The sequence below is a fragment of the Armigeres subalbatus genome, chromosome 3 (genome assembly GCF_024139115.2).
Source record: "Armigeres subalbatus isolate Guangzhou_Male chromosome 3, GZ_Asu_2, whole genome shotgun sequence".
NCBI lineage: Eukaryota > Metazoa > Arthropoda > Insecta > Diptera > Culicidae > Armigeres > Armigeres subalbatus.
In genome coordinates, this window is record NC_085141.1 from 272,382,158 (window position 1) to 272,402,944 (window position 20,787).

The window sequence follows — 20,787 nt, forward strand, 5'->3', positions numbered from 1 at the left end:
TGCATCCTTCTTCCTATTTGCCATCAGTATGCGCCAGGAAACGAAAAGTTTCTTGATTTTGGCAGAAATGTGGCATCTTTTTCTTGATTGTTTGCCTAGATTTTCCCATGTTTCTGCAACTTCTTTGGCTACGATATTACTGGCATTTTTAATAGGTTTCTTTAATTTCTTGTGGTGGTAAAAAAACTTGCAAAACGCATCGTATTGATGGAAAACATTTTCTGGCACAAGTTTCCCGGAAGGGGCCGACATTCCATACATAATCGGCCATGTCTAATTGTAATTCTGACAGTTGGTAATTAATTTCGCATCAGATTACTAAGATAAATATTTGCCGGTTTTTGAACCTGCTAGTTACATAAATGTGGCATATTCCCATTTTATGATTGTTTTAATGCTTCAAATTATTTCAATGAATGGAACAAAAATATAATTACAAACAAAAATCCTCGCCACAAAAAAAAGAAAATCTGGAATCGAACCTTGGATCGCTCGATTTGCGGCCGGAAGACGTACCACGTACACCATTTTAGGCTCTGATGATAGCGCAGTAGAATGCGAAATGGTGATGTCGAAATCAGTGGCAACTATGTTTTTGTTCTGCGGATTGGTGTTAATTACCCTATTTGAATTTAGAGTACCTTATGATGAAAAATCGATATTTTCACATCGAAGCATTATTTCTAGACAAAAGTGATGTATGGACGAAAAATTCGTTACACCCAAGAGAAAAAGTGAAGTTGTTCGTATTATTGGTATTATTGAGGCCTGATGGTTTTTCATAGGTACTGATTGAAAAATATTAAGTTTTTGGCTATTTTTTCGAAGAAATACACCTAAAACACACAAAATAAATGTTCTAAACACCTTAGTATTATCTACAAAGTGCTAGATAATAGTCTAAACTATATATTAGTGACTAATTCATTCAAATTAGCTGATCAATATTGCCGTTTTGGTAGACATTGATACGCAAAGGTGCAAAAAACAGTAATTTCATTTGATGCACCTTCTAATATTGACGGATTTGGCTGAAATTTGGTCCAGATACTCCATTTGAACTCCTTATTAAGATAAGGGGGTGGCACTTTGAATCGGGAATACTTTTGAAAATGGTGAACAGATCTAATAATTATATTATTCAATAGGATTATATTAAGGATTTTTAACCGTTACCATATTGCAGTATTCGTAGCGACCTCCAACATTACAAAGAATATTGTAGCAAGCCTTATGCACTTTCCATGTTCTACTTTTAAGAGCTATTTACACTTTCCTAGAAATCGGACTAGACATTGGACTTACATTTGGGAGATGTTTGCAGAAAAATGATATCAAAGTAAGCCTTGCGCGTGGACGGTTGTGGGCATTTTTTCGCCTTTCTCGTACAACAAAGTTGTACCGAAAGGCTATCATTTCACTCCAAGAACGAACTTTTTATAGAAGGCCCGGAGACCCATATACCAATCGACTCAGCTCAACGAACTGAGCACATGTCTGTCTGTCCGTGTGTATGTGTGTGTGTGTATGTGTGTGCACAAAAGCTAAGAAAAACATTAGACAACTTTTCATATAGTAATCCGTGACCGATTTTCTCGCAACAAGTTTTATTCGACAGAGGGCAAAGCCTAGTTGATGACTACTGAATTTGATAACGATCGACCGTTGCTTTTAAAAGTTATAAAGTAAATGGTACATCGAAGCGAGCTATACAAGCACCATATAAGGTTGGTGTCTTGACTAAATACGAGAAAGGCAATATCACTACTCGGTGAATTAAGTTGTGTTATATACCATTCGACTCAGCTCGATGAGCTGAACAACTGTCTGTCTGTGTGTGCGTGTGTGTATGCACAAAACGCCATAAAAAACATTAGCCAAATTTTCACATAGAAACTCTTAATCGATTTTCTTGCAACAAGTTGCATCCGACAGAGACTAAAACGCTTTTGATCACTATTGAATTTCATAATAATTGCAAATTGCAAAAAATAGATAATAATAAAATAGTGATGAGACATAGTCACATAGAACAATAATGTGTTATGAAAAATGCCTTGCATCTATGAATATTTTTAAAGTTTATCCGTGGCTTGCTTCCATTAAGTGTTTCATCGTACTATAAAGATGCTCGTGTTACATGCATTTAGGCGTAAGTATGCTCTTCGTTGAGTTTCATAGTACTATGAAATTGTCCGAAAGTCAAAATTCGAACATAGGAAATTCGAGAAACTTTTGGCAGCGCCATCTGTCGTCTACTAGTGTAAATTTTCTATCATAACATTAGACGGTGTAACTGTTTTGCCTTTCTTGTACATCATCGAGGTGTAAGCGTAAAGGCTACATTTATTACCTTTTTCCGCGAGAAAGGCGCCATCACCGCTAGGTGGATTAATCTGGGTTTTTTGGTTAAGCTGGCGCTACGCCCCCGAATTTTTTACTGATTGTTTATTCTACGTGCCGTATGGAACGAAACTCGTCATTTCGGTTGTGAGTGAAATTGTATTGCCGTCTCTTTTCATCTCACAAAACTTTTATTCAGTTTTCGGCAAAAGCGGAGCTACTCATAACTATGAGTAGTCTCGCTTTTGACGGAAACTGAGTAAAATTTCCGTGGGATCAAAAAGAAACGGCAATACAATGTTAATCAGTCACTAATGTCGAATTCGTTTTTAAACCTGCTGGGTCAGTGCCAACCCGAACCCTGTCATTGGATATGTTGGTGTGCTTAGCATCGTATTTGTTTCGATTCGAAACATATGATCCAGGACATCCATGTCGTGTTCGGAGGAGACGGCCTCCGCAGCTGGAGACGGCTGATTCGGGTGAGGCCGTCTCCTCCGAACACGACATGGGCCAAGTCGGTTTGTTGTGACAAATGTGACGCTTCCAATTAAATGAGCTCGGTCCAACGCGAGAAAAAAAAAATTAAAACCGCGTTTGTTTTGGTGAAAAAAAAAGAGTTGTGTTGAGATTATCACATCCAAATGTGTCGGTTTGAGGTTGTGAAAAAAAGGTAAGGTAAACACTAGGGTGGTTCAAAAAATCGATTTTGCTCCACAGTGCTCATCTGATTCTTTACCATGTTCTGAGTGTCCTCTGAAAAATTTGAACTCATTTGGATTAAAACTGATTTAGCTTTAAACCGTTTCAAGTTTGCATGCAAATTAGTATGAAATTTATTTTCTCATTATACTGTTAATGACGCTTCCCTATTAAGCGCAGGTTAAAAGAAAACCTACACAGCTAAAAGGAAAACTCAACAGCTTTCACTCAACGAAAATCGCAAGTTGATTAATCGCCCCAATAATTAGTTATCGAATTTAATCCATACCGTAGTTTTCTGGAGCTAATTGCATAACTCATCAACAGGCAACATTGCTGCTCGTGGCGCGAAAGATAGCACACACAAATTCAGGCTACTATGTTGCACTGCACATTTCAGTGATGCCCTCAAAGAAGTTTCACGATCATGACTAAAGATTCGCAACCTGTCTTAAAATCGATTACTAATTATTGGGACGATTAATCAACACGCGGTTTTCGTTGGGTGAAAGCTGTTGAGTATCCCTTTTAGCTATGTAGGTTTTCTTTTAACCTGCGCTTAATGGGGAAATGTCATTAACAGTATAATGAAAAATAAATTTCCATACTAATTTGTATGCAAACTTGAAATGGCTTGTGCTAAATCAGTTTTAATCCAAATGAGTTCAAATTTTCAGAGAACACTCAGAACATGGTAAAGAACCAGATGAGCACTGTGGAGCAAAATCGATTTTTTGAACCACCCTAGTAAACACATCACGAACATTAGTGTGCGTGCGCTGAACGTCATTCATCACTGGTACACTCAGGAAAAAATATAATTTTGCAAAAGTAAAAGTGACACTCATAAAAAAAAATATGTGTTTGTATTCTATTACACCAAAAAAAAAAGTGAAAGTGCGTTCTGTGATACTGTAAATCGTGAGAAAATTTGAAAACAAAAATTCTAGTACACTCGAAAAAAAATATGAAAATTATTGAACGATGTTTGTGAAATAGAATTATTTTAATTTGTTTAATCAAATTATTTTTAGAGACGGTTTCTGATACGGTGAACAATCATTCCCCCGAGAGGGTATCCCTGATAGGGTAAACAATCATTCCCCTGAGAGGGTATCCCTGATAGGGTTAACAATCATTCCCCTGAGAGGGTACATAAGAATTCCCCCGAGAGGGTAAACAATAATTCCCCCGAGAGGGTATCCCTGATAGGGTAAACAATCATTCCCCTGAGAGGGTATCCCTGATAGGGTAAACAATCATTCCCCTGAGAGGGTACATAAGAATTCCCCCGAGAGGGTACATAAGAATTCCCCCGAGAGGGTAAACAATAATTCCCCCGAGAGGGTATCCCTGATAGGGTAAACAATCATTCCCCTGAGAGGGTACACAAGAATTCCTCCGAGAGGGTATCTCTAAGCTTGGTAAGCTCTTCCATGATGACATGTTTGAGATTAGCGCTTGACTTGTATTCAGAGTAAGAAAATGTAAACAAAGAGTGGGAATAAGTAAACAAAGAGTTGCGTAGAATATTGTTAATGATTGTTTTCTGATTTTGATGTGTGTTTGTCTTGAGTTTAGTGTTAGAAAATGTAAACAAAGAGTAGAAAAAAAGTAAGCAAAGAGTTGCGTAGAATGTTGTTAATGATTGTTTTCTGATTTCGATGCAAGGATAATGTTCTAGAGCCTGGTAAGCTCTATCCATGACTGCATTCCGAGATCAGTGTTTGTCTTGAGTTCGGTGTTAGAAATGTAAACAAACAGAAAAAAGTAAGCAAAGAGTTGCGTAGAATGTTGTTAATGATTGTTTTCTGTTTTGTTTGTTGTTTGATGCAAGATTGATGTTCTAGAGCCTGGTACGTTCTATCCATGACTGCATTCCGAGATCAGTGTTTGTCTTGAGTTCGTTGTTAGAAAATGTAAACAAACAGTAGAAAAAAAAAGCAAAGCGTTGCGTATAATGTTGTTAATGATTGTTTTCTGATTTTGATGTAAGATTGATGTTCTAGAGCCTGGTAAGTTCTATCCATGACTGCATTTCGAGATCAGTGTTTGTCCTGAGTTCAGTGTTAGAAAATGTAAACAAAGAGTAGAAAAAAAGTAAGCAAAGAGTTGCGTAGAATGTTGTTAATGATTGTTTTCTGATTTCGATGCACGGATAATGTTCTAGAGCCTGGTAAGTTCTATCAATGACTGCATTCCGAGATCAGTGTTTGTCTTGAGTTCGGTGTTAGAAATGTAAACAAACAGAAAAAAGTAAGCAAAGAGTTGCGTAGAATGTTGTTAATGATTGTTTTCTGATTTTGATGCAATATTGATGTTCTAGAGCCTGGTAAGTTCTATCCATGAGTACATTCCAAGATCAGTGTTTGATTTGAGTTCAGTGTTAGAAAATGTAAACAAAAAGTTGGGAAAAGTAAGCAAAGAGTTGCGTAGAATGTTGTTAATGATTATTTTTCGATTTTGATGCAGGATTGATGTTCTAGAGCCTGGTAAGTTCTATCCATGACTGCATTCCGAGATCAGTGTTTGTCTTGAGTTCAGTGTTAGAAAATGATAACAAAGATTAAGTTCAAGTAAGCGAAGAGTTGCGTAGAATGTTGTTAATGGTTTGATTGGAGATTCGAATTACGTGTTTGTGTGTGACTTTTATTTGAAATTTCTTTGGAAATTGGTTTGAAACTATGTAAAACTTATGTGGATTTAGTGAACACTCATATATGAGTAGAAAAAAAAACTTGATGAGTTTATTTGTTTAATTTTTTTAATTTGTTGTGAATCTCATGAATGTCACAGTTCTCTGTTCGGTCGGAACTTAAAAGCTCGCAACTGAAAAAAAAAACTCATTATAAAATAGTAGATTGAATTAAATAGTAGAACAAAATAATGATAATGAAGCTATAAGAGAGTAGAACAGGCGGAAGATGTAGGGATTGAGACGGGTATTGATAATATAAATATAAACAGAATAAGAGGGCATATTCATTGGACTTGTTTGCCAGATGTGTGAGTGACAGATGAGCAGAGTCAGCTTCAGTTTTGTGATGTATTTCGCGGAAGAAGTAATGCTTCCGAGCTGCTGCGGATCGGAAGCATTACTTCTTCCCGCGAAATACATCACAAAACTGAAGCTGACTCCGCTCATCTGTCACTCACACATCTGGCACTCGTGTCCAATGTATATGCCCTCTTATTCTGTTTATATTTATATTATCAATACCCGTCTCAATCCCTACAATCCAGTGCACTGGCAGTGCGTTGGCCTTGAATAATCAGATCATGATAAATAAAAAAAATTAAGTGCGTGAACTGATTTTTGCGGATAGTGGAATTTACTTTTGGGCGGGTATAAGTATTTAATTATTTTAATTGCCGTGCACATTTTTATACCAAGAATTCCGTATAGAATTCATGTAAAGAAGATTTTCTATTCTACAAGAATTCATCTAATAAATCCTATTGAAATTCCAATCACTATTCCTGCAAAAGTTTTTTTTTTCGGAAAACACTCAGAAGCATATAATAAAAATTCTCCAGGATTCGCTAATTTTTTTTTCTTCGCCACCCCTCCTGATAAAGCCTAGCCTACACACTTAACTCATTTCACAGTATTCGGTAAATTTTACCGAAATCTCAACAGCAGAACTATTCGGTAATTATTTTACAGATTTTTTGAATTTTTTTTCCATTGCCCAACTGTCAAAATCACCGAAAATCAGTAAAACTATTTACCGAACAGTTCTGCTGTTGAGATTTCGGTAAAATTTCACCGAATTCGGCGATTTATTTTAAGTGTGTAGGAAAAAATTTCCACCGGATTTTGGGCACGTGCATTTTCAATTTTCAATTTTCCGGGGGAATTTAAGTAAGAAACTTGCGGAGCAATTTCTAAAGGGAACTTTGAGTAAGTTATTATATTCCAGAAGGATTTCCTGGAGGAATTATTGCAGGAATTTCCAAATTAATTTCTGGAGCAACTTCTAGAGAAAATCCTGGAACAGTATTCAAAGATATTCCTAGAAGAATTTCCAAAGGAATTCATCTCGAATCCATTGTAAAAATATGGAGGAATGCCTGAAAGATATCGAGCAATGAATGCATACAAGAATTCAAGAAAGAATTACTGAAGTAATTTTTGGCAGAATACCCGAAGAAAATTCTAAAACGCACGAAACAGTTTTTGGAAGAATTTCAAAAGAAATTCTGCATATTATTTAAGAAATAATTCTATTCGGTATTCCTCAAATATATTTTTCTGACAATTCTTACCGGATTTTGTGAACGGGTTTCAAGGGGAACTCCCAAACTACATAATTCCATCCACCGATCTAATTTAGTACACAATCTGTGAGGAAAAACATGAATGAGCTTACGAATAACCTACCTAATAATTATTTTTAAAACTGAATCTAGACAACAGTGCCGGATTTATTTCATTTAAAAATATCATAATTTTAACAGAAATTCCTTTAGCCGTGACATAATTATAACAGAGGCTTATACCTACAAATCAAAATTATAGCAAACGTTGATTTAATCATGCGGAACCAAGTTATACTGAAAGTAGTAACCTCCTGTTTTTCCTCAGTATCTGAGTACAAAAAATGTAGGGCATTTCGGAAAAAAAATCGTTACGTTGTTATAATTTTGCACAAATCTCCCAAATTGAGATGAACGTGCCCCTGGAGCCGACTTTCTGATAACGTTTTAACAAATCTGGGCTCAATTGGGCTTTTCGTACCAATTTTTAGAACGAAAAACTGAAAGGTCGGGTTGTACGCAAAGGTGATGTTGAACTACGTAGCTGTATGTAAAGTACAGGTTTTCGACTTTTCTGTTCGATAAGACCAAAGCAAGCGTTTCCAAGCCCAAGGTGAATCTATTTTATTTGTTTATCCTGTGCTCCTGAGATTGAGTGAGCATGGCACATTTGCTACATTTGCTAAGATACCCTGCATCCAGTCGACAGTTACGGTGTCCCGGATATTACGAAATAAACTACGCAGTAGTTGAGCGGATATCGTAGAGTCAGCTATGAGCATCTCTGCTGATATGCGATCGGGGCTTCGTTCGATTTCATGCTTTGGAAGGCCGTTTGAATCTCTAGCGGTGATGGGAGATTCAGTATCGATACGTGACATACGTCGGATGCTAGGGATATCATGCCGAGGGGTAGCTACTTAGCTGACACTTGAAAAAGCTGTTCGAAGTGCTCGCTGGTCAGCTGGGTCGGTCAGTAGCTGACCATTCGAGTCTTTCACAGGCATCGTTGCATTCGTCTTCGCCCCGTTTAAGCGTCGTGAGATATCGTAGAGGGGGCGAATGTCCCTGGTTGCTGCGGCTCTTTCTCTCCTTCATCGGCGAGGAAAGTCCACCCACGCTTGCTTGTCCCGCGGCTCAAACCAAACTACTTTGTGCTAAGTGAGTGAGAACAGCTCAATTTTGAGTAAGCTTTCTTTTCCGTGTATTTCTTTTGTTGGTAATCCACTGAATTGCTTTTCAACGAGGTGTCTTCCTCCTGTTGACTGTGCTCGCATCCATCGTCACTAGTCTCAGAAACTAAGTACAATGAAGCACAAACATATTTTCCAAGGATTTGCCGGTTCTAATACGTACAGAACACTTCTCGCGCTCAAAATATTTCAGCTAATTAATACTCACTGAGCACTTTTGTGAGCAACACTCGTGCTCAAAATATTTCAGCAATTTTGAATACGCACTGAGCACTTTTGCGAGCTCCACTCGCGCTCAAAATGTTTTGCGATTTCATTACGAACTGAGCACTTTTGCGAGCACCACGCGTGCTCAAATTGTGTTAGCGATTTAGATACGCATCGAGCAGTTATGTGAGCACCACTTGCGATTAAAATATTTTAGGGATTTCATCACTCACTGAGCACTTTTGAAAGCAACATTCGTGCTCAAAATATGTCAGCGAAGACCCATTCTTATGTAAAAACATCCGAGGAATCGGTTGGTGATTCACTGCAGACAAACGATTTGAAAGGGTCCATTTTGCACGAATTTCCCCAAAAAACTTCAAAAAAGCGAATTAATCAACGGAAAATCTTATTTGCCGCTCCCGGAGAGGACTCAAATATTACTCAAGTGTTGATAGAATATTGATGAAATGGATTTGATTTGAGTTTTGTACGTGACATATCTCAAAATTATCCTATTTTGCTTGATTCTCCCCTAAACTCATGATTTAGTTGAACAAAATTAGCTGGAAGGGTTTCAAATGATCTTTGTTGCTACAAATCTATTCAAGATACATGCAGATAGCATATTCTAATTGTTTCGTGATTTCCGATTCACAGTTTTCCCCCAAAATATTTCAAAACAGTGAATCAATTATAGGAAAACCTTATTTGACTTTCTCGGAGAGATCTCGAATATCACTAACGTATATCTTGGCTGTGTATATGCACAGCACATGTTTCGAAATCGAGTCCGAGTTTCATCAGCTGTATCCATTGTTCACACTGCGAAAATTGAAAATTGAACTAATTACTTTGTTTCTTGGTTATTGTGATATAAAATCAGTTTTAAGGGTAACATGACCTTCATATACACCGAGCTCTCTTTTTACGTGGTTGAATTTCATTAATTTTTTGGCCACCTCAAATTCCACGACTTTTCCAATTTCAGCCAATTTTTCCTTGATTTTTTGTACATTTTTTCGAGCGATAGACGTAAAGCTTTATTAGTTCCAAGTGCCAAAAACAAATCGACCTGCAACGTATAATAAATATATGCCTGTATGTAGAATCCGATCAAAATGCTAGTTGTTGGGGGTACAGAGTGAATAAGTGGGTAATTGAGTGAGTAAGTAAGTGATTGAGCAAGTGAGTGAGTGAGTGAATAAGTGAGTGAGCAAGCAAGTGAGTAAACGAACAAGTGAATGGGAGATTATCGCTTATTAGCGTATGAATAAACGAGTTAACGACCGCGATAAACCAATAAATGAAGTTATAATCGTATGAGAGAATGAGTGACTGCTTAAGTGAGTGAGTGAGTAAGCGAGTGAGTAAATGAGTGAGTGAGTAAGTGAGCGAGTGAGTAAATGAGAGAGTAAATGAGTGAGTGAATGGGCAAGTTATCAAGAGTAAGTGAGTGAATGAGTGACACAGTAAGTGAGCGAGTAAGTTAATGAGTGAGTGAGTGAGTGAGTGAGTGAGTGAGTGAGTGAGTGTATAAGTAAGTAAGTTCGTAAGAGAGTAAGTGAGTGAACGAGTAAGTGAGTTAGTAATTAAGTCAGTGAATAAGTGAGTGAGTGAAGAGTTAATCAAATGAGGAGGAAAGCTTGAGAGTGAGAAAAATTGTATGAACAAAGGAAGCGAGGGATTGGGTGAGTTAGTAAAAGGACTAGTTAATCAATTAGTGGATAAGTAAGCATGTGAAGCCGTGAGTGACTGATTGGGTGAGTGAGCAAATAAATAAGTGAGTAAGTGAGTGAACGAGTGGGAAGTTAGTAAACGAGAAAAAAATGAATAAGTAAGTAAGTGAGTGAATGAGTGAGAAGTTAGTAAGCGAGAAAACAAATTAATGATTTTTTGAGTAATAATTAAAAAAACGAACGAATTAATCAGTAGGTGAGAAAGTGAGTGTGTTAGTGACTGAGTGAGTATGCGAGATAGTGGGTGGGTAGGTGAATAAGTGATTCAGTGGGTGAGTAAGCAAATGTTAAAGTATAATTGTAGGTAAGGAATGAGTGAGAATATGATTGAGTCAAAAGTGAGAGAGTTAGAGGTTATATAAGTGAATGTTTAGATTATAAATAGATGAGAAAAAATATTGAGCGAATATGTGAATGTGTGATACTGTGAGTGAGGAATGTTTAGGATTGAAAAATTAATGAATTATTAGTCTTCACTAAACCATTTAAACATCGCGATTTCACCTTTTGTGTCAATAGATCATCATTCTTCGTAATTCGTCTACCAGCTGACCATCATTTATTTCTTCTATGAAGATTAATAATTATTTGCGAGCGTCTTAGGTGAAAATTCTCGGAAGAGTTTTGATGTCCTCTGTGGTAAGTTTTCTTAGTGAGATTTTTTTTTTAAATATCGAAAGCCCCATAAAAATCGTGAAAAATCGATTCTTGATGAAGTCATTTTCACGATGATTTTAGAGTTTTTGAGGTTTTTAGAATTCACGTGGTTTTGATTTACATGGAACGTATCCCTCGTGTAAAAACCGACTTCCGAGTCCTTTTTTTATTTTAATCATGTTTTGCTTAACGTCTCAGTACTTTGTATGATAATTTTGTATTTATGTATCCTATTATTTTATATTATTGTTTTGGAGTCATTCACAACCTTCCTGGACGCCCTTAGCAACTTCACAAATAATAACAGAAATACTTGTATTGTATTGGATTTAAAAAAGTGAATTTAACAATAAAGTTGTGAATAATCGACAGTCGCGATACATTCCTTCCAGTCGTTATAAATTATGAGTCGTTTTACCCAATGTTCCCCAATGTCATACGGCTGACTAGAATCTCTTAAATATGAGAAATATTTTGTCATATACTATCATATAGTTAGTCGACATCTATATACTTAGAAAGTGCGATGGCAAGTTCATCGCAGCTGGAAATAACTTGCATTTGACAGAAAAAACTCAAATTGTATCACAACTTTCGAGACCCCGATTTTAAAATAGCGCAAATGTGCGCAAGATTTTATTTCAAGATTACAAAATATGGATGTATATCTAGCGGCTATGTACTGAAATATTACCGAATATCGCCGAATAACGAAATGCCAGACCAACGAAATTGTGAGTTTTTCATCCTTCATTATTCAAAAGTAACAACTATTTATTCCTCCATATATCTCGAAACAATCGATTTTTTCTATGAATTAAATATGTATGGACTACTATATTACCACCAGAATTATCATCCGAGGTAATAATGTGAATTAAGGTTGTACAAAATTCACACTGAAATAATTAATTTCATGCTATGAAAAAGGAAGCCGCAAAAATAAAAAAATGTTAGTTAAAAACTGCAAAGTTTCAAAGAACGTAGCAGTCAAAATATCATTGCAAAAAAAAAAATATAAGGTACACTGGGGGAAGTGGAAAAGGAAAAATCGATAGTGCATGTTTGAATTAGTGTAAAACTAGTTTAAATGATCTAAATGGGTTCAATCAAAATGGGCTATCAAAAACAGTCAATTTTGCACCAACTGTGCAGTAATTCATACCATTTTGGTCGCTTGAAATTTGTGGAAATAGATTTAAAAATAAGGAGTTGTTTTTCCACTTAACCCAGTGGGATGGGGTAAGTGGAAAACCCATTTTACCTTGATCTTCAATTGTGATGAGTAGTTACATATAACTAAAATCAATAGAATAATTGCTCTGAGTATCTTTTGTGGAATGATTTCATTACCTTAACGGAATAGATACTCAAGGAATTCTTGTGATAGCTAGGGAAGACTGGTTTTGCCTTCTCGAACACTAAGTGAACGTAAAATCTATATGTTCGCCCCAAAGATGAACTTTTTATAGGAAAAATGGGACTTACAGGGTTATAAACTAATCAACTTAGTTTAACGAATTGAGATGATGTCTGTATGTGCGTATTTGTATGTATGTGTGTGCACGTACAAAATTATCAGCTATTCTGAAGCACTTGTCCTTAACCAATTTGTTCGCAAAAAAAATGAATTCAACGGCGAAACTTGTTATGAATAAAATTAATGTGAATTATAGAATATATTTACCTATCAGTGCTAATTTTAAACTTTCTTTTCCTTTTTTTCATATGTAAAACATATGAAAGGCATCAAATCCGATAGGTGGATTAATCAGGTATTCTCTCATTTATATTAGTCCAATCACCACTGTAATTACAATGATAACAAAGAAGGAACATATTAAGATTCACAGCTATCGAAATAAACCCTGGAGGGAAGAATGAAATTGCGTAATTAGAACATTATCCACTTCCCCCGCAGTGTTTGATACCAGGGGTAAGTGTAAAATCTTTGAATTATTTGCTTTCATGGTACAAACCACTACAAATTGAATGGGATTAGTTTAATTGTATTGTAATAGTAACCTGTGATATAAATTCACTTGAAAAAGGGACAATTGGTGCAAATAAGAATTGATTTTATGAATGCAAAAATCAACTTTTCGCGAAACCCTAAATTACAGTTCAAGCTTTAACCGTGTTAGTGTATGTATTATACAAATTTCAACATAGTATTAGTGTGAGCATCAAAGTATGTTCTTGCATAATGTTATGATGTGGTAAAATCTTTAAAGTATGTACAATTCCAATTTTCGAGTCGATTTTTACACTTACCCCTTTTTCTACTTCCCCCGGTGTACCTTACAATAAGCAGGTCCCACACTACAAAAAAGCCATTTTTAAAAAATCAACTTTACATCCGGCTAGATTGGTAAAATACCCCTAAGTGCGACGTGCAGTCATGCAGCGCCATATCCTCTGGCTTAATTAATTTACCATATTCAATCAATCTTACTGTTACTAATACATTTTGTGAAAACGAAATAAAGCACCAATATCGTAGGGCCTTTTTGCTGACATGTTGACATCACCAGACTGGCCCAGCCTAGTATGGAGAGAAAAGAAGGTTGCCGGATTTTAGGGGGACCCTCCAAGATTTTTCCATTGGTCGAGAAAATAGATGAAAATTTTAGCTTATTCGGTTTTTGCATTACCTCATGCAATTATTTGATTATTTCATTACCGCATTCGATTTGAAGTTTATATGGAGATTTCAGCCGAATTATACTACACTTCCATCTCTCTTTCATGACGCTCACAATAATGGTAGCTAATACGTTAAAGAATTATTCCACAGAACATTGTACTATAAATAAATGAATTTTTGTTTAGTTTTTGGCTGATTTATTAAGATCTGGGTTGCGTACTTTGAACTTCCGTTTTTTGTATTGATACAAATTAATTAGTTTTGTTTGTTGCTGCTTTAAGCATGTTTTATTGTGTGAGGAACAATTAAAGACACATAAAAATGCTGGTTATAACTGCCTTATAGTCTTTCTGGGTTAATGTGCACCCTATTAAAGTATTTCAAGTATAAACATTTTATAACCTCTAATTATTACTTATACGAAAAATAAGGTTGAAATTTATCGGATTTATGGATTTTTCCATTTTTTATTTCGGACATAAAAGTGGGTCAGCTATAACTGGCGATAGTGAAACGAATTTTTACGAATGCGCAAGCTGCCTTATTCTTCATAAACCCTATGTTGCAGGAACTATCACCGTAGTTCATCACATTCATAAAGCTTAAAGCATCATGCATTATGCATTGCTTCATAATGGCTTTACGTGGAAATAAGCTGTGTATACCTCCAGATATTAGCAGTAACTTGGTAACTGCTTCTCACCAAGCTGCATCAGTTCCAACAAGCACAGGTTCTGCCAAGAAGCATTACTCCCACACCGTATTGCATGACCGAGGTGGAGGGCTGGTGTCGGCAGGTGCAGTGCAGCGCGTAGACCACGCTCCTCAGAATGAGCAAAAGCTATATCATTGCAAATTGGTAGGTAGATGGAAGGAGCTGAAACAAGTAGCTGTTTGCTGTTGCTGCTGCTGCTACCACACTGGTAGTGGCATAATAGGGTGGGATTTCCACGCCACCTTACCACCACTAGACAAGCGCAAGCACAACAACACCAGCTCTGACGGGATTTCCACCACCGAACCATACAAAATGAAAAGAAAATGTTCTCGTTCGTTGCATTGGCGCTGGCTCGCTTATGGGATGATGGAGCTCGTTCGGAGCGCTGTGTGTGTGGGGGAAAGTACTTATGTTGTTTGGTTTCGGTGCGGAACAACATGCTTCGGTGCTGCTGGAAGATGCTGTACGAACATTCCGATTTGCATAATAATTAGTATGTATCCCTCGATGAGCGGAAGGACCAACATAAATTGCTCTGGCATTTGTTCTTGCCCAACAGGCGTGCAATTCGACTGGAATTTTGATTGAACGACAAATGAGAAGGGGGATAGCATTTTACCGCCTTCAATTAAATTTAACAGGAAACGCACCTTTCATGTTCGAGCGGTAGGAGTTGAGTGATAAAACCATTGCTGCTCTGTTCGCACTGAACTGCAGGTACAGGAACTTGGTACTCAATGCGCGGTAATGTCCTCGAAACATGATTTTGACTAAGCGTAACCGTACCGTAGAATAGGGTGTGCTGGACAAAGTTGCTAACGTCAATGAAATGCCGGAATAGTTCCGAAGAACTAATGAAGCAACATCAGCACAATCCAACATAACCCAATCTACGGTACTCTCCCGTTAATTGATTGTCATACAATTTTTCGCTTCTGGTCCCCCTCCGGCAACCCAAAGTTGGCAGCGGAAACCAGCCAGCCTGACCATTATCTAGATCCATTACCAAGTGGAAGTGTGAGAGGGCCTTTTTTGAGCTGTTCGTCCCTCGTCATTTGTCACACCACCGCCGCACCAGCACCACTCTCGATGGTTTGCTTCAAAATGGAGGGCCGGTCGGTCGGTACGATAATGCAAAACTAGGTTGGACAGTGAGTGGCTTGCCTTTTTTGTCGTTCCGTTACTTCTGTTGCACAACTGGGTGGGGTGATGCGGAGGGGAGAAAAACATGAATAAGCCCATGGGGGCGGCTTACAGCTTTTGAGTGACATATGAGCAAACGGAATTATTAAAATAATGCAAATGGGATATGAGCTTACACAGTCCCGCACGGGGACTGATAACACCGTGCGAATGTATTCTACATATTTAGTTCAAGAGCATTATGATCAGATTTTTTATGCACAATGTAGAATTATGATACAACCGATTACTCAGCTCAAACAGAACTCCAGATTTTTAGTTCAAGTAGAAGTAATAAAATCGACTTTTGGTGTACACTGGAATCACCTTTATGCGGAATTCAGGTTTCACGTTGATATGCTGATTTTTGATATGCAGATTTTAAAGTTCACGTGGTATCTAACACGGTTTCTGTTCAAGTTTTTTACGCTTTGTTGTAAAATGGTCGGGGAATGTGGGAAAACCTCATAAAACCTATTTTGGTTCAATTCGCTTATTACGCTGTTTTCTTTCTTTTACGCTGTTTTTCAACCTTTTTTTTTTGGTCATCCTCAGAAACTGTTTAATACAATAATATAGTCAAAAATAAAAGAGAAATACATTACAAACAAATTTACATAATTCTATAGTACAAAAACACTTACTATTCCGCCTTGCGTTCGTTTTCATCGGCGGTTAACTTATTTCTAATCAATAAGTCTCCATCTTACGTAATCTCCCCATGTTCTCTCTCGTGATGTCGTCCAGTACGTAATTCGTTTTCTTTCAGTTTGCTATTTAAGTTATTGTATGTGTTTCCTGATTTAAACCGACTCTTAGTGGATTGTTGAAAATTATGCCTATTGAGAATAAGTTTAAAATGCGTCAAAATCAATCAAATTGCACTTGCATAAAAAAATTGTGTTTATCAAACACTCCGATACGAGAAAAAAAACCGGTTCCAAGTTCTATTTTTTATGTCCCGGTTGTGTGTTCTCCTTTTGTTATAAAAACTTCATTGATTTATTAAAAAAAGTAGGTTTAAATAACAATTGTACGCAATCCCAACCTGTCGCCAAATTGGAAGATAAAAAAATTATACCGACCCTGAAATAGGGGTAAAGCTAAACTGGGTTACATTCTTTTTCTTTTCTATTTTTTGGCAATGCGATTGTTGGCAAAGAAATTGCTTTTGACGTAAACTACGTCTAAGGGGAAGACTCAGATACAGGGTGTAAAACCGAAATTTCCAAATTCGAGACCGTCACGAAATTAGGATAGATTTCAAACGCTAATAGCGTCTTTATCTTTCGATGGATTTTGACATTTTCTTATCAATCGATTCAGAAACTCTCCAGCAATTTGCCAATTCTATTGATACTATTGATTATCAACGTTAAACTATTGAAAATGTTGTTTCTTTCCAAACCGGGTGAAAAAATTCAATTCCGTTCATAAATCCCCAACACGGACATCAGATTGCAGTAAGGTACGGGCCTTTTGATCCACTACTTCGTTTTCCCTGTGTATAAAAAGCCCCGTGTTTCGCGTGCGCGCGGCATTTTCATTCTGGATGTCACGGCGAGCGGACCAGGGCGTCTAGAAGCGGTCCCAGTGACAACGGCGGTGGTGGTGCGGATGAAATTTTTTCGGTTGGTGGTGGTGGCGGTCGTGGAAGCAGCAGCACATCATTTACATCCGTGTCCCATCTTCGGCGGATCTGGCAATCGACGGCGTTCGTTGAGCCGAATCATCGGATGGCTGTCGCGCAGCCCAGTGGCTGCTGATAAGGTACATAAGTGGCAATTAATTGGTTCTTTTCATGACCATCATTATATTTGGGAGGAAGGTTAAGTTGAAATAATTTTCCTAAAGTGCAACCGTAAGGAACTGGAAAATTCTTCGGTGAAATTTTCTAGCGTAATTCGAAGTTTTATGATTTTAGTGATTGAGAATGTTGATATTAGACGAACTTTCTTCATAGAACAAAGCATAATTGATTGGCATCGGTAGCGGAATCATAGCATTAGTGCCGAGCATAGGCTGTCATCGGAAGATTGCTACAGCAATTTAGTCACTAATGTGGCGTTCGCAACGATTTGGATGTTATCGGCACAACATGAAATTTTCCCGCGAGACTAATTTTGTATTTTTCCTGTTGATTGAAAAAGAAATCGGTTCCGAGATGAACTTTATTCAAAGCGCATCGCTAACGTCGGTAGTTGAATCCCAAGCAAGTATCGGAAGGAGACCATGCAAACAATTGATTCGCATTATGACTGAAAAAAATGTATGGCGTCAGTATTGATGTTTGCTACAGATTTTTTGACGTAAACTTCGTCTAAGGGGAAGACTCAGATACATGGTTTAAAACGGAAATTTCCAAATTCGAGACTGTCACAAAAATTAGGTTAAATTTCAAACGCTAATAGCGTCTTTATCTTATTTGCTACATTTGCTTATCAATCGATTCGGAAACCTTTCAGCAATTTGCCAATTCTATTGATACTATTGATTATCATTAATGCTTAATTTTTTTTCTACAACAAATATGATTGTGAAAAAGTATCACCGGCGCGTACTTACTCGCAATCTACATGCTGATACATTTACAGTTACATCAAACAACTGAAAACCGAAATACGCCACTCCAAAATTACGAGGTGACAATGTTAGAAAGAGACAAAAGATAGGAAAAATAACACGGTGTGTAGCGCCTCCCCTCCTTAAGGGAAGATCCTTAAATTACGTAACGCAAAAATTGGGCATTTTCAACCCCTCTCCCCCCTATGTCACACTTTTTGTATGAAGCATCTAAACATTATGTATGGGTTGTCACACTTCACCCAACCCCCCTCCCCCTCTAAGCTTTACGTAATTTGTGGACGCTCCCAAGAGCCACTTTCATTCATGGTAGCCGATCGTTAGTACTTCATATCATATCATAGCATATCAAAGAATATTGTGGCCAAATTTCATAAAATTTGGTCAACAAAACCCCCCCTGCCAAAGCCGTCATTCCTCCTACATCATACAAGAAAATTTAAACTGAGCGCTGCTAATGTTAATGACGACGACCGCGCGATCCACACCATCGCCGGGAATAAAATTTCCGGTAGGAGCTCCGCCGATGCCGAAGGTGGTACCACTGTCTGCTCTCCGCGACATCTCGAACGAAATGGCTCGCGCGCGCGGAAGAGCTGCTTTCTTGTAATCAATAAAGTTAAACCTGTAGTCACGCCCCTTTAGTAAGTGTGTGACGGGTACACAATATTTGCTGTCATACCGGACAACAAAGAGGCGGGACCAATGGGTCATCTTTATTGATTATAAGAAAACTGCTTTCCCCCGCGCGCGTGGCATTTCATTTGAAATATCGCGGAGAGCGGTCCCAGCATCGGTAGAGATGTCGCAAATTAATCGCTTACTTCGATTAATCGATTATTTGTTGTGATAATCGATTAATTTTTAAATCGATTACTTCCCAACGATTAAACGATTCAATAATCGACAAGAATCGAGAGTAATCGATTAATCGGAATTTTACGACAACTATTAGATTTCGATTACTTCAATTAATCGGTTCATCGTTATGATAATCGATTAAATTTGATTCGATTACTACTCAACGATGAATCGATTCAATAATCGTCAAGAATCGAGAGTAATCGATTAGTTACTAATCGATTAATCGAGATTTTACGACATCTCTAAGCATCGGCAGAGTTGCTGAGCAAATTTTATTCCAAATATATATGGGATATTGGAAAAATCGGTTCTTCTCAGAGCTTCCATTCTATACAAAGGAAGATTGAGGCGAGGCGAACTTTTTTCAAAGTGCAAATTAACCACTTGGAGACGCCATAAAGCTGCCTGGCGTCCGTAGCAGAATCACGAGCGCGCGTCGGAGGGAGATGCTACAAATATGGATTCGCATAGTGGCAGTCAAGTTTAATTCTTTCAAGATTCTTATTTGGTTTTGTTATTCCAGCCTATGGCGTGGGTCGTGTGATTCGAAATATGCATTATTGGGAATTAATCGATTCTTCTCATGGACACCATTTTAAACATAGGAAGATTGAGGCGAGACGAATTTGTTCAAAGTATGACGTCGTAGCTAGAATACTAAGCTGCGAGGCGGCTCTGTCCGAGTGTGGGGATGTAATGCCAATAAGAAGAAGAAGACGACGTCGTAGCAGAATAACGAGCGCGTATTGTAGAGAGCTGCTGCAAATCTGTATTCTTGCACTGGTACTATATTCTTCATTTCACCAAACTGTTTTACGTAGTTTACGTCAGGCGGTCGTGTCTTGTACACAACCCTTATGATTTTTTTTGCCAACCTGGAATCTGTTAATGATTGGTGCCATTTTCTGTTTGTTTATTGTTTTCAGTATATACAATCACTCATATCAAAACGTCATTTGGTCACTTTTGGTTGATTGGCATAATGGTCATTTGGCATAATTTGGCAACATATGTTCAAATTTTTATAATTATTGTTGCTTTTACATCATAAGTGAGATGCTGTTTTTAAATGATTTTTGAATTAAAGAAACATTGGTAGTCTCCATTGAGTTTCTATCACATCTGCTTCTTGCCCTTACCAATCGTTTTGCCTATGGGTCAGTCTATTTGCCCGGCGAGAGAATATGGCCCTTTTATTTCAATTTGGGCATTTGCTCGATTTAAGGAAAGGGCAGATATGACCCCTTTTTTAAAAGAATTCATTTGTACGGCAGAAGGCAAGATGAATTATGATTCCTTCTTTTATTTTGGGCATTTGTTCGGTTTAAGGCATGGAAGGTATAGTCCCTTCTTTCAAGTCAGACATTTGTTCGACTTAAGGCAAGGGAAGATTTGATCTCTTCATTGAAAGGATGCATTTACCCGGTAGAAGGCAAGAGAGAATGTGGTGCCTTCTTTCAATTTGGACATTTGCTTGGTTTAAGGCAAGAGGAGATATGATCCTTTCTTTATGGCATGCGAAGATATTTTCCTTTACCAAAATGGATCATTTTCCTGGTAGCAGGAAAGGTGAGGATATGATTCCCTTTTTTAAGTAAGACATTTGTTCGAGAAGATATGTCCCTTCCCTGAAAGAACGCATTTACCCAAAAAAAGCAAGAGAGGATATGTTTCCTTCTTTCAATACAGGCA

General features: G+C 37.5%; 1 protein-coding gene across 3 annotated transcripts in view; it reads left to right on the top strand.

Moving 5' to 3' along the window:
• Positions 1 to 20,787, top strand: part of LOC134224344 (leucine-rich repeat neuronal protein 2-like) — a 474,531-nt gene that overhangs the window by 85,833 nt on the left and 367,911 nt on the right. The gene's annotated exons all lie outside the window — the stretch shown is intronic.